The sequence below is a fragment of the Dermacentor andersoni genome, chromosome 10 (genome assembly GCF_023375885.2).
Source record: "Dermacentor andersoni chromosome 10, qqDerAnde1_hic_scaffold, whole genome shotgun sequence".
In the NCBI taxonomy this organism is placed as follows: Eukaryota; Metazoa; Arthropoda; class Arachnida; order Ixodida; family Ixodidae; genus Dermacentor; species Dermacentor andersoni.
In genome coordinates, this window is record NC_092823.1 from 10,443,933 (window position 1) to 10,457,124 (window position 13,192).

General features: G+C 44.4%; 1 long non-coding RNA gene across 1 annotated transcript; it reads right to left on the reverse strand.

Moving 5' to 3' along the window:
• Positions 1-362: 362 nt before the first annotated feature.
• Positions 363-5,920, reverse strand: LOC126519711 (uncharacterized). The gene is made up of 2 exons (XR_011890598.1): positions 5,778-5,920; positions 363-435 (listed from the first exon to the last, which is right to left on the reverse strand). It is a non-coding gene; the product is annotated as an uncharacterized lncRNA (long non-coding RNA).
• Between the last annotated feature and the right edge of the window lie 7,272 nt (positions 5,921-13,192).

The following is a 13,192-nucleotide window of genomic DNA, read 5'->3' on the forward strand; positions in this document are numbered from 1 at the left end:
TGGCCACAATTAGCGCATGACCGGGGTAGTTGCTGTTTATTCAAGCACCTTGCAAATGTGGCTCGCTTCTAAGCACCCCTTCTTATCTCTAAAAAAAAAAATGAACATCCAGTATTCTTTTTTAACTTTCACTAAGCTTATCGTATAGCTCAGTGTTAACATACAGGTTAACATACAGTATTTACAGGTGAGGTTACAGAAAGCAGTAATAATTGACAGTAAACACTGCTTGGGTGGTGAAAAACATGGGAATCAGGTCATTTTATTTTCGACAATTTTTTTTTGGCATAGGAGGCTAAGCAAATGGTGATGTAGCAACACTGTAAAGACTGAATAAGATGGATGTGGAATGCCTTGATGACTTCTCTTTCTGTTTTTTATTTTGCCTTCGAAAGGAATTTATTCTGTTCCAGATAAGGGAGGCAGCTTTTGCATCTGCAACAGAACATTGGTGGATGTTGTGTGAAGCACTTTCTCCATGCTTTTTCACTACCTGAGCAAGGTAACTTTCTTGGTGCTTCATCACGCAATTTATACAATCAACTTCCATTAATTCTACCCTCACAAGACTGACGGGTCGAATTAAGATGCAAAAACCTGCTGAAGCACCGTTGATTCATTTGGCAATATGTGCTTGAGTAACACGCCTCTGAAACGAACGTGCATCAAATTTCTCTTTGTCCACAGTATAAAACTAAAGTAGAAATGACTTAACTCCAAACCAAAGTAGAAACCTAAGCGTACCTCATTTTTTAGAATTCCAGCTGATTTTCCAAAGCCAGCTTCGCCGTATTACAGCCATGATATGTGGTAAAGCATATAAATGGTGCAACCACGGTTTTAGTTTCGCAATCGATTGCACAGCTAGGCAATTTTCGTCTCAATGTCCTTCGAAAACAAAAAGTGTTCATTAGAATCAGATAAGTACCACAATCGGACATTGTCAGCTACCGTTACTGCTTGAAAATCTTTCTCGGGTGGGTCAAAAATAGGCATTCCAGAGAGATGGCATTTGTTTAACGCATTCACTGTCCCCTAAGCTCTACTGAGACATGGGCTGCCACTAAAAGGGGTCATTATTGGGGTCTGGTGAAGTTCGCGTTATCCGGCGAATGCCAGTTTTAGGATCGAAATGATGAATGTTTAATCCCATAGAAATGCATGGGCGTCGGCCAGGTTCGAATTAACTGAAAAAATTAAATTAACCGGAGTCAGATTATTGGAAGTTTACTTTACACCCTTTTCTGTTCTCCAAGAAGTTGCCATTTTAATATGTAGTTTTCTTCTATCAGTGTGGCAATGGTGCTAAATTTAGCATTTGTTTGAATCATCCATTGTTCCAAGGACAAGCTACAAAGTAGGGGCACACTTTGAGACTTGAAACATTTCCACATGTAAAGGCAGGGCATGTTAACATCTGTACACTTAACATAAGTTGGCTGTATTGTCTGCATAGCATGTGTTTGCTTTTTTGGAATGTGGTCTTTCTGTAAAACAAAGTTGCATTTGTTTCAAATAAATTGCTGAACCATTGCTTGTGTGTTTTCCTGTGCTCTCTGTGCTGACTGCGCTTTTGAAAGTGCAGTGAGCAACTGCAGACTGAAATGCACAAGGCTTCACTTTATCATGCCAGGAAGCATTTTGGCTTGACAAAGGAGCCTTAATTAACCCCTTCCATGCACACACTTTTTTGTATAAACACATCAAATGAAAGACAGTGACCTCTTCTCATGTATTTTAAAGCCTGGCAGTGTTAAAAAGAGAGTGAAGTTGTACAAATACAATTTACTGTTAAGTATTGCTGCTAAAACCTCATGCTTGTGTATAGTATATGCATGCAGTGCTGGCTATGCCGTGGTAGAGCCGTGAAACAGCTTTCACTACACTGTTTGCTATAGCATTGCTGTGTTCTGCAACCTGAGGTCAAAACTATATATCTCTAGATGTTCAGCAGCACAATTGACAGCTATTTCCGTATGTTCGATGCACTCCTGGCCAGGGACTTCTCGTCCTGTAGGCAAAATAGATGGCTGCCTCGGACGCTGTTTTGGAAAGAGCGCAGCGTACCTCGAAAGCTTGCTCACAATGCTTCACCAGCAGGTTTTGCCAGCGAGAGTGGAGGGGGGCACAATAATTTGACTTTACATGGTGCGGCACAATACCTTAAAATGCTGCTGCTTCTGGCTTCCACTTACTATGACATGCTGGTGCACCTCAACATGGAGCAACCCCATTTTACTAAAATTCTGAATTCTACCAACATGGTGTGGTGTGGCTATCTATGATCAGTATAAAACCGGGGCAAACAGCATGTCTAAAAAGTACAAAAGCTGGTATAACTGTAATGAATGACCTGCAGTCATCGGAAATGTGCAAAATCGCAAGAATTGGTCAAACTCAAACACTGCAGAGTTTAAGTAGTCCTGGCACAATTTTTTTCTTATGCGTGTGTAGCTGTCATTCAGTTAACTACACCACAAAACTTCAAATTCCTTCTATGCGCAACAAATATATCCTTAACGCCAACATTTAAACATGTGCCAAAGGCAGCGTGGCCCCATAATCTGGTGACAACATTGCATGGTAGGTCACAAACAAATGATGCATGCTGCAGTTGTTCATAAGTAAGCCATGCCATTATTAGGTCATTGAAAACTGAGCATGTTAGGACCACTATGCAGCACAACATTGGTCTTTCTGTCTTGGTGCACACTGTGGAGTGGGTGCATGTTAAAAACCTCAGGCGATTAAAGTTAAGCCGGAATCCGCAACTATGGCATGTCTCGTAATCGTATCGTGTTTGTGACTTATAGAACACTAGAAGTAAATTAATTTTAATTTAGATGTTTGAGAAGAGTCATAAGAAAATTTATTTAGTGAAGCAAGTCTTAGCACACATTAAGAATCGCTCAAAGCACATGCAGCTTTCAGTGGCATGGTGTGGCCATAAAAGCTGCCATTTGGAACCAGATTAATATAAAAAAATGCAGTCCAAAGTTTAATGTCAGTGCTCCTTTACATGTAAGCATGAGGGAGACATCTTTAAAGGCATCATCTAAATCCTGTGGAAGTATTTATTGGTGAATATCAAATGGCCCTACATCTAAGGAAGTTATAGGGTGTTATAACAGGAAGCCACAAGATTTTTGTTGTGCACTCTTCCTATATATAGGAAGAGTGCACAATATAGGGCAGCAACAAAATAGTTGGGCCTAGTGAAGAATTCATTCAAGATCCTTGCCAATTTGGCAGGTTCACTATGATTAGAGATAATGAAGGCCAAGCACCTTGAAATGCATGCCCAAACTTCATCAGCATTGCATCACTTATTTCAAATAACTTTCATTTTGTCATTTTGCCAGATTAAAAGTTCTCAAAAACCTGCTTGACTGGTTTCAAGAACTTTTCGAGAACGGTTTGGTTCCATTCGAATGCATCATTGTCAGTCTTTAGTGAACTAGACCCATCTTTACTGATATGCAATTAGGTAGATCAAAGCAGATGCTGTCAAAGTGCATGTGACAGAGTGTTTGGAGGGGGCATTCCTGGGTTATGTTGCCAAGAAGGGAGTTTTGAGCTTAATGCACACAGCAGCTATAGATATGAAAACCAGCACTTTATTATTTTTTACATACCACAGACCTTTAGCAGGGCTTGAGCTAATGCTGGTCATAATCTACTATAATTTCCACCATATATGGCCCTTGTCATCACAAGTTTTTTTATGGTCCTACAGTTTATTCCCGCTGTGTCCAATCAAAATCTCTGCCAAAGACAACAGAAACAGTATGATTGGAAACTGCAGAATTCTCCATCTGCGGAGGTGGCTGGCTGAATGCCGTATTAGATGCTTTGTGAGCTGGCATTGATGTGTAAATCTCAACTCATCTGCAAGCATACAAAATAGGCTTTGGGATACTTTTACCACAAGAAGAGAGACTAGAATGACTGTTGCCTGTGACATATGGCACATACCCATGACGAGGGATCGGCTAGGATTCCCCATGAATACAACATCAAATAGCTTTATATTCCCACTAACTTGATAGTACATAATACTGATATGTAACAAAAATAAACACCCGCCGTGGTTGCTCAGTGGCTATGGTGTTGGGCTGCTGAGCACGAGGTCGCGGGATCGAATCCCGGCTACGGCGGCCGCATTTCGATGGGGGCGAAATGCGAAAACACCCGTGTACTTAGATTTAGGTGCACGTTAAAGAACCCCTGGTGGTCGAAATTTCCGGAGTCCTCCACTACGGCGTGCCTCATAATCAGAAAGTGGTTTTGGCACGTAAAACCCCATAATTTACAAAAATAAACAACGAAGTAACTAAAAAACGAACAGGTCTACTACGATTGAGCCACAAGGGGAAAGATAGAAACATTTGTGTTAATTGTATGAAAAAAATGTGCCTAAGATGTCATCTTCCCAGCAGCAACAATATGATCATGCACAAACTAGCATTGCTCTTCAGGCACACACCAGGCTGCTCACACCATTTTCTACAAGATATGAAGCCCAACAGGCAAAAGGGGTGAATACCTTCAGCATAAAAGAAGAAAGTTATTCTATTCCATATCCTCACATGAAACACAGCAATATTGTTACAAGCCATTTTCACACATTGAAGGCATCAGCAATGTGATGAAGACAATTGAAGCACTCATGTTCTTATTTCCATTGCAATACAAACCTACACTTGGTCATATGAAGGTGCATGTTTCAAATTCAACCGTGTACTGTTATGAGGCACATGGAACAGACATTCCAAGGAAGTGAAATATTTGTAATGCAGTTACTTAATTTGTCCAGTCAGAAGGGGAATGCGCTAAATACAAAAAAAAAAAACCCTACAGGCCCACTATGCAATGCTTTTGCCAAACTATCCAAAACTTCGATGTGTGCAAGTCTACAATGACCAGGAAAAGAAGCAAAAAAATTTCTTGAAGATGGAATGAAAAAGAAATGTTGCAACAATTGAGAAATGAGTTCTTTGCTTTCTAGTGGCACACGGATAGACAGTCAGTGGGCACAATTTGAACTTGAACTCATGGCAGTGTTGCAGGGGCAAATACCACTCATACTTCCGAGAAGCGTCAGTTACAATGCTGAGTTAGAAGGGAAACTTTGCAAATACTTCTTCGGAAGTTCAAGCATCTGACCAGTAAGTAGTTGAGCATGACTAGGGGAAATATGATCAATTTCACAAATAGCACCATTCCAAAAGAACTGGCACACTGCATTGATTTCTCAGGTGACAACTATTTTTTGAAAAGTCTCTGCGCGCGTTAATACAACCTGAGGCAGCTTAAATCTAGGTCACATGAAATCGAAAAATACAGCAGCGGGCGTAACACTTAAATTTGCTATCTCGCGAACATGAGCGAAAACTTCAATTTGAAAAGGTTTGCTCGAAAGGAAAACTCACGGCAGTAACGCTGCTGCCCATCGCCAGTTGTGTGAATAAAAAAAAAAAAAAACACATCTGCACGATCAATAGACACTTCGTCGATATTTGAAGCAGATCGTTAGTGGATATCAAGAAATGTGCACTGGATAAGAGCGAAACATCTAACCGACTGACTGACGGAAGTAAGGCTCACAGGATAAGTTTTCTCTATCTGCACCGATAATGCAGCACGTACTGTGCAATTAAATCACCCGTAATGCGCAGCAATTACCGCACTCTATTGAAGTCACCATCGCAGCGAAGCGCTATTTATTTCAGTACCACGAAAAACAAGGTATTCACCTAAGTACAGCGGCGGTTTACCTGTCGGCAAGCCCCTAACTCGCATATGACGAAAGCAAATGTCACGGAGTCCAAACCCACGATTGCTCAAGTCAAACTGCGCTCGCACGAATATCGCGCACGTTATTCGCTTTCGACACGCACAAAAGCGCGCCAAGCGCGCGCAGAATGTCTTGCAGCCAACACGACGGCAATGGCTAATTTACGTTCGAGAGTAGCTCTTTCAAAAAAGTAAAAACAAGCAACAATGTGACGTCACGTCCTGCGAAAAAGAGTTGTTCTCCTTTCTCACCTTCTCTCAGCTCACGCATGCGCAGCGATCACGGAGCACTCGGGGGCGATGTTCAGGTCTACGGACCACCATTTTGCATCGACAGCCGTTGCTCCCGTATTTATGACTAGTGTATCGTTTTTAGTTGGTAAAGCGGGGGCCTTAAGGCGCCTGCAATGAACAGCCGTACCACGGCGCTGCGTTTCTATTCCCCGAATAGAGAAAGAGTGGTGATCACTGACATTATTGAGAATAGCACTGTAGCGCCCCTAGGCGACTTCTCACCGTATGAACTGCCTCGTGCGTGCGACCCGCTTCAATGTATCCGCTTGTAAGCTTTCGCCTCACTGTCGCCACTCGCGGCAAGAAGTGCAAAATTTAATAATTTGCTCGATATCCGTTTGTCATCAGCAATTTCTAGCATTCAAAACTAAATACAGACACTTAAAGAAATAAAAATGTTCGTTATTTTATTTGTTGTATTTTAACGTATTCGTTTGAGCGAAAGCGTAGGTGCAAGAATGCGCCGCATGTACCCTGTTCGCATTCGATCGAGGATATAAAGATAGTTGCCGAAAGAGGAGGCACGCCCTTGACGCGCCCGGGAAAGGCGTGGCAAGCGGCTCACGGCAAGTCTGCAGACAGACAGCGGGACAGTCACGGTATTGCTAAGGTGCGATAATCCGTTGATAACAATACGCGGCGCTGGCGAGTTTCGTTGTGCAGCCGTCTGCGCTTGAAACGTGGAAGCAGCGTGCCGCGCAGGGTGCGCTCATGTTGTCATACGCGGCTTTTTGTCTACATATTTTTTTGCCTGCAGCCTTTGCGCGTTTCACGCTATCTCCGTTCACTGACTGCCGTCGAGCAAACTCGGGTAAAACTCGGGTGAACGAGAAACTCGGCGCATCCTGCATAGCACCCCTGGCCGTTACGATGTCTAGCTCATTTACTGGGAGCTCTGTGGGCGAAACAAGGGCTCAGATCGCTACAACCGCGTGAGAAATAGCTATGAAGGCCTGCCAGTACACTTGTTCGGCGTCTCCGTGGTTGTACTGCGACAGGAGATGTGACGGCAGGTGCGTTCTTTCACACTTCGTTCTGCTCGTTTGCTCGGTTACGCCATGGGACGACGCCGAGACATACCGACGCTCAACGCAGCTACGGGCGCCTAAGAGCTGCACTATAGAAATGGAGCTGGGCAGGCCATATAATGCATAGCGCAGGTAACCGGGGCTTCAGAATTAATGTCATGGGAAGGGAAGCGCAGTCGAGGGTGGCAGAAACTTCGGTGGGGTGATGGAATTAGGAAATTTGTAGGAACAAGTTGGAATCAGCTAGCGCAAGACAGAGGTATTGGAGATCCCTGGGAGGTCTCAGTCCTGGCAGTGAACATAAAGAGAGGCTAATGATGACAATTTGTGAATGTGGAACACAGCTGTGACTGCTTCTTGGAATACACGTTTCATTTTCCTGTTATGAGCAATTCATTTGAAAAAGGCATCAACCAATTTTTTAAATAAACCGGCTCACGTTTTCTTTGACAGGCCGACAATGAATACAAGGAAACGTAGGGTAAATTAACTGTTCTCTATCTGAAATTCAGAATTTAAAGGAAAAATGAAATTATAGGTAGAGAATCGCACACGTAATATGTGGCTTCCAGCAGCAACTTGTTGCCTTTTGATCCAGTTTCATTTTCTTCATATATCTAACTTGTGAAAAACGGTTTAACATCTGCTATCCTTGACGTCAATGCATTTCGCTAGAATATTAGAGGTTGGATTGTGCAACATTTTGACGAGACACACAGAAGAGACACACACCACAGAGCGCTACGTTGTTTTATCCAACCTCTACTATGCTATACCAACACGCCCAGTCGTCAACCTTGGCAAGTTTCGCTCGAATAGCAGCTTGGGCTTGTTGGTTTTCCATCGCGGTGTTAACAACTCAACACGTAGACGGGACACGAGACGAGAAGACGACACGAGGAGACGGTGTGGTTTTACGTGACTGTTTTTAGCAGCAAATATCATGTAGCTACCCTACATGGATAGCAACGATGTAAAAGATGGACGATTAGCCTCCTACGCATTGCAACACGCGTGATTGCCAGCCGCTCTTTCAGAAATGCTCTCCATTGCTGACGAACATAATTGAAAGCACTATTTATTTACTACACTAGCGACATCGTCATTACTACAGGTCATTTAGTAACAAGTTAACCTGCCGCGATAGCTCAGCGGCTATGGCTGCTCTGCTCAAGGTTGCAGGTTCGATCGCGGCCACTGCGGTCACACTTCGTTGGGGGCAACTTCGTCCATGCTCTTATGTTTCATCATCATCATCATCATCATCATCATCAGCCTGTTTATGCCCACTGCAGGGCAAAGGCCTCCCATACTTCTCGAACTACCCCGGTCATGTACTAATTGTGGCCATGTTGTCCCTGCAAACTTCTAAATCTCATCCGCCCACCTAACTTTCTGTCGCCCTCTGCTACGCTTTCCTTCCCTTGGAATCCATTCCGTAACTCTTAATGACCATCGGTTATCTTCCCTCCTCATTACGCGTCCTGCCCATGCCCATTTCTTTTTCTTGATTTCAACTAAGATATCATTAACTCACGTTTGTTCCCTCACCCAATCTGCTCTTTTCTTATCCCTTAACGTTACACCTATCATTCTTCTTTCCATAGCTCGTTGCGTCGTCCTCAATTTAAGTAGAACCCTTTTCGTAAGCCTCCAGGTTTCTGCCCCGTACGTGAGTACTGGTAAGACACAGCTGTTATAAACTTTTCTCTTGAGGGATAATGGCAACCTGCTGTTCATGATCTGAGAATGCCTGCAAATGCACCCCAGCCCATTCTTATTCTTCTGATTATTTCAGTCTCATGATCCGGATCCGCAGTCACTACCTGTCCTAAGTAGATGTATTCCCTTAACACTTCCAGTGCCTCACTACCTATTGTAAACTGCTGTTCCCTTCCGAGACTGTTAAACATTACTTTAGTTTTCTGCAGATTAATTTTTTAGACCCACCCTTCGGCTTTGCCTCTCCAGGTCAGTGAGCATGCATTGCAGTTGGTCCCCTGAGTTACTATGCAAGGCAATATCATCAGCGAATCGCAAGTTACTAAGGTATTCTCCATTAACTCTTATCCCCAATTCTTCCCAATCCAGGTCTCTGAATACCTCCTGTAAATACGCTGTGAATAGCATCGGACAGATCGTATCTCCCTGCCTGACGCCTTTCTTTATTGGGATTTTGTTGCTTTCTTTATGGAGGACTACGGTGGCTGTGGAGCCGCTATAGATATTTTTCAGTATTTTTACATACGGCTCGTCTGCACCCTGATTCCGCAATGCCTCCATGACTGCTGAGGTTTCGACTGAATCAAACGCTTTCTCTTAATCAATGAAAGCTATATATAAAGGTTGGTTATATTCCGCACATTTTTCTATCACCTGATTGATAGTATGAATATGGTCTATTGTTGAGTAGCCTTTAAGGAATCCTGCCTGGTCCTTTGGTTGACGGAAGTCTAAGGTGTTCCTGATTCTATTTGCAATTACCTTAGTAAATACCTTGTAGGCAACGGACAGTAAACTGATCGGTCTATAATTTTTCAAGTCTATGGCATCCCTTTTCTTATGGATCAGGATTATGTTAGCGTTTTTCCAAGATTCCGGTAGGCTCGAAGTCCTGAGGCATTGCGTATATAGGGTGGCCAGTTTCTCTAGAACAATCTGCCCACCATTCTTCAACAAATCTGCTGTTACCTGATCCTCCCTAGCTGCCTTCCCCCTTTGCATAGCTCCCAAGGCTTTCTTTACTTCTTCCGGTGTTACCTGTGGGATTTCGAATTCCTCTAGACTATTCTCTCTTCCATTATCGTCGTGGGTGCCACTGGTGCTGTATAAATCTCTATAGAACTCCTCAGCCACTTGAACTATCTCATCCATATTAGTAATGATATTGCCGACTTTGTCTCTTAACGCATACATCTGACTCTTGCCAATTCCTAGTTTCTTCTTCACTGCTTTTAGGCTTCCTCCGTTCCTGAGAGCATGTTCAATTCCATTCATATTATACTTCCTTATGTCAGCTGTCTTACGCTTGTTGATTAACTTCGAAAGTTCTGCCAGTTCTATTCTAGCTGTAGGGTTAGAGGCTTACATACATTGGCGTTTCTTGATCAGATCTTTCGTGTCCTGCGATAGCTTACTGGTATCCTGTCTAACGGAGTTACCACCGACTTCTATTGAACACTCTTTAATGATGCCCACAAGACTGTCGTTCATTGCTTCAACACTAAGGTCCTCTTCCTGAGTCAAAGCCGAATACCTGTTCTGTAGCTTGATCCGGAATTCCTCTCGTTTCCCTCTTACCGCTAACTCATTGATTGGCTTCTGATGTACCAGTTTCTTCCGTTCCCTCCTCACGTCAAGGCTAATTCGAGTTCTTACCATCCTATGGTCACTGCAGCGCACCTTGCCGAGCACGTCAACATATTGTATGATGCCAGGGTTCGCGCAGAGTATGAAGTCGATTTCATTTCTAGTCTCACCATTCGGGCTCCTCCACGTCCACTTTCGGCTAACCCGCTTGCGGAAAAAGGTATTAATTATCCGCATATTACTCTGTTCCGCAAACTCTACTAATAACTCTCCCCTGCTATTCCTAGTGCCTATGCCATATTCCCCCACTGCCTTGTCTCCAGCCTGCTTCTTGCGTACCTTGGCATTGAAGTCACCCATCAGTATACTGTATTTTGTTTTGACTTTACCCATCGCCGATCCCACGTCTTCATAAAAGCTTTCTCCTTCCTGGTCATCATGAGTGGATGTAGGGGCGTAGACCTGTTTAGGTGCACTTAAAGAAACCCAGGTGGTCAAAGTGATTCGGCGTGGAAAGCCCGAATGCTTAGTGATATTTGTCAATTATAAGCGAAAATTTACATCTTAAATAGTGATCAGAACAAGAATAAACATTGGATAGTCCTAAATCTGTAAAAACAAGCAAGGACTTACGAAAGAAAACATTAGTTTCTTAAAGGCTTGGGTACTACGAGTGGTAAATTGTATACTATCGCGATATTACAAACGTAGCTTAATAGACAGCATTTTGAGCAACATTTACAAAATTGTGTGAATGAACAACATCCCTTGGCAGCTGATCCCAGCCTTCGATTCTATTAGGGTAAAAAGGGTATCTAAACACCGCTAATGCGCCATTGTTACGGCATTTTTATGGTATTTTCTCACGGATATATTCTGAGTTATTAAACAAAGGTCTTCATCACTGCGAGTTTCCTTCTTGTGTATTTGATGTAGCAATTTTAATTACGAAGGTTGAATGAATGAAATTGCTTATTGCTCGTGCCATCTTCCCGCGCCTTCATCCCTCGCGATACGCGTCATTATGCTGTACACTGAGAGGCGCCATCAGCTCGCTCCCACGGCGACGGTCCACGGAAACAGGCCGGAGTCGATGTTGAGCAGGAAGGCGAATATCTTGCGCACCGTCTCCGGGGACACCACTGCGGCCACTATCGTGGCCACGCTGGCGACGGTGATGAAGGCGAGCACGGCATACGTGACGCAGGCCCACGGGTCAGCGGCCGTGTCGCCCAATCTGTTGTTGGTCGATGAGTGCGGTCCGCTGCTGGTGACCGAAGAGTGCGGAGGGGAGGGCCGCCCCGCCGTTGCAAGTGCCGCCGCCACGCTGGCGATCTTGTCGCTGCTCCGATCGCTTGTCCTCTCCGAGCTGCGATCGACGCCGGCCGGCCTGCGCCGCGGACACACAATTTGCTTCACAGTTCCACGAGTGGAACGCATGTTTGGGCGCGTTGGTATTCCGTAAGGACCGTGTTTTCATTTCGCGACATTGTCACGTAGTAGCGACGGTGAAGGCAGCAAAACTGCGCTTAAAGGGAAGCTGAAACACTTTTCGAAAAAAAAATGAGTTCTCTGCGGCATTCTACTGTTTTCAGTCCCCTGAACACGAATATCTGGTTCAAAAAGGGCGGAAATAAACGCAAGCGGCTGTTTTTTCAAGAAAACGCGCACCAGCGCCTCAGGGCATCGCGCGAACGCCGCTGTTGCCCGTGATTGGACGGGGCCGCTGTGACGTCATTCGCGGCAGTCGCCGGTCGGCGCCGCCGTTTCAGAGCGTAGCACGGTAGCACGCTGTTCTGTTCTGGCTTCATAGCTGAGTTGTAAACATTACGGAACGTTCTCACGGTCTCGGACAGCTTGTATTTTCGCCGTACATGTTCGAACCGACAGCCGATACGGAAAACGATGGCGGCAACGACGATGTTGAGTGTGCCAACAGCGAGAGCGATGTGTGCACCTTCTCGCGCGTTGGAAATCTTAGCTGGTACGTATGCTTTTTTTTTTTCATGTAGCTGCACGTTCCAATGACGGGAGAAAAAATGCGCTAAAGTGTAACTGGGAACTTGCTGCTGGAAGAATGCCGAAGCACTAACTTCTCATTAGATCGTAAACACGGGTGCAATTCCGCGATGTCAAGCACCTTGCCGCTGCTCGTCTAAAGTCCCGTGGTCTTTTGAGCGTTGATACACGATCGCGAACATAAGTGCCGCCTTTCAAAGCGCGCACATGCAGTGCTGCGACATACAGTACATACACATCCAGAGATGGCCAGAGGTATCATATGTGCAATATTCATACTATGGTTCGACGATTTTGCGATTGTGGCTCGATCAAGAATCGGTATGCGTGCCCCATGCTAGTGTCGACATAAAGATATTAGGCAGTTTTAGCACCGCCGTGTGGTAAACACGATAACTGCAACCGTACGTCGAATGTCACTAGGCAAGCCTATATTCCATTTCATACCTCAGGTGCAACGCTGTGGAAGCTACGCACGAATCCGGTCACCAAAATTTATTACTGCGCGCGTTTCCGTCTATGCTTCGCAGCGTGCCAGCGGCGTTTGCTCGCGCGAGCATGCACGTGAAGCTGCCGCGACGGGCTGCAATTAAAAAATACCGAAAAGAAAATTGATTTGAAAGAACGTGCTGGTAGCCGTATAAGTACACGGTTTGTTTTCATGGGTAAATTCTTTTTTTTTTCATTCAGAACTGAGCTTATATATGGAAAATGTTCTCAGAAATTGGGTCAAGAAACACTGAACT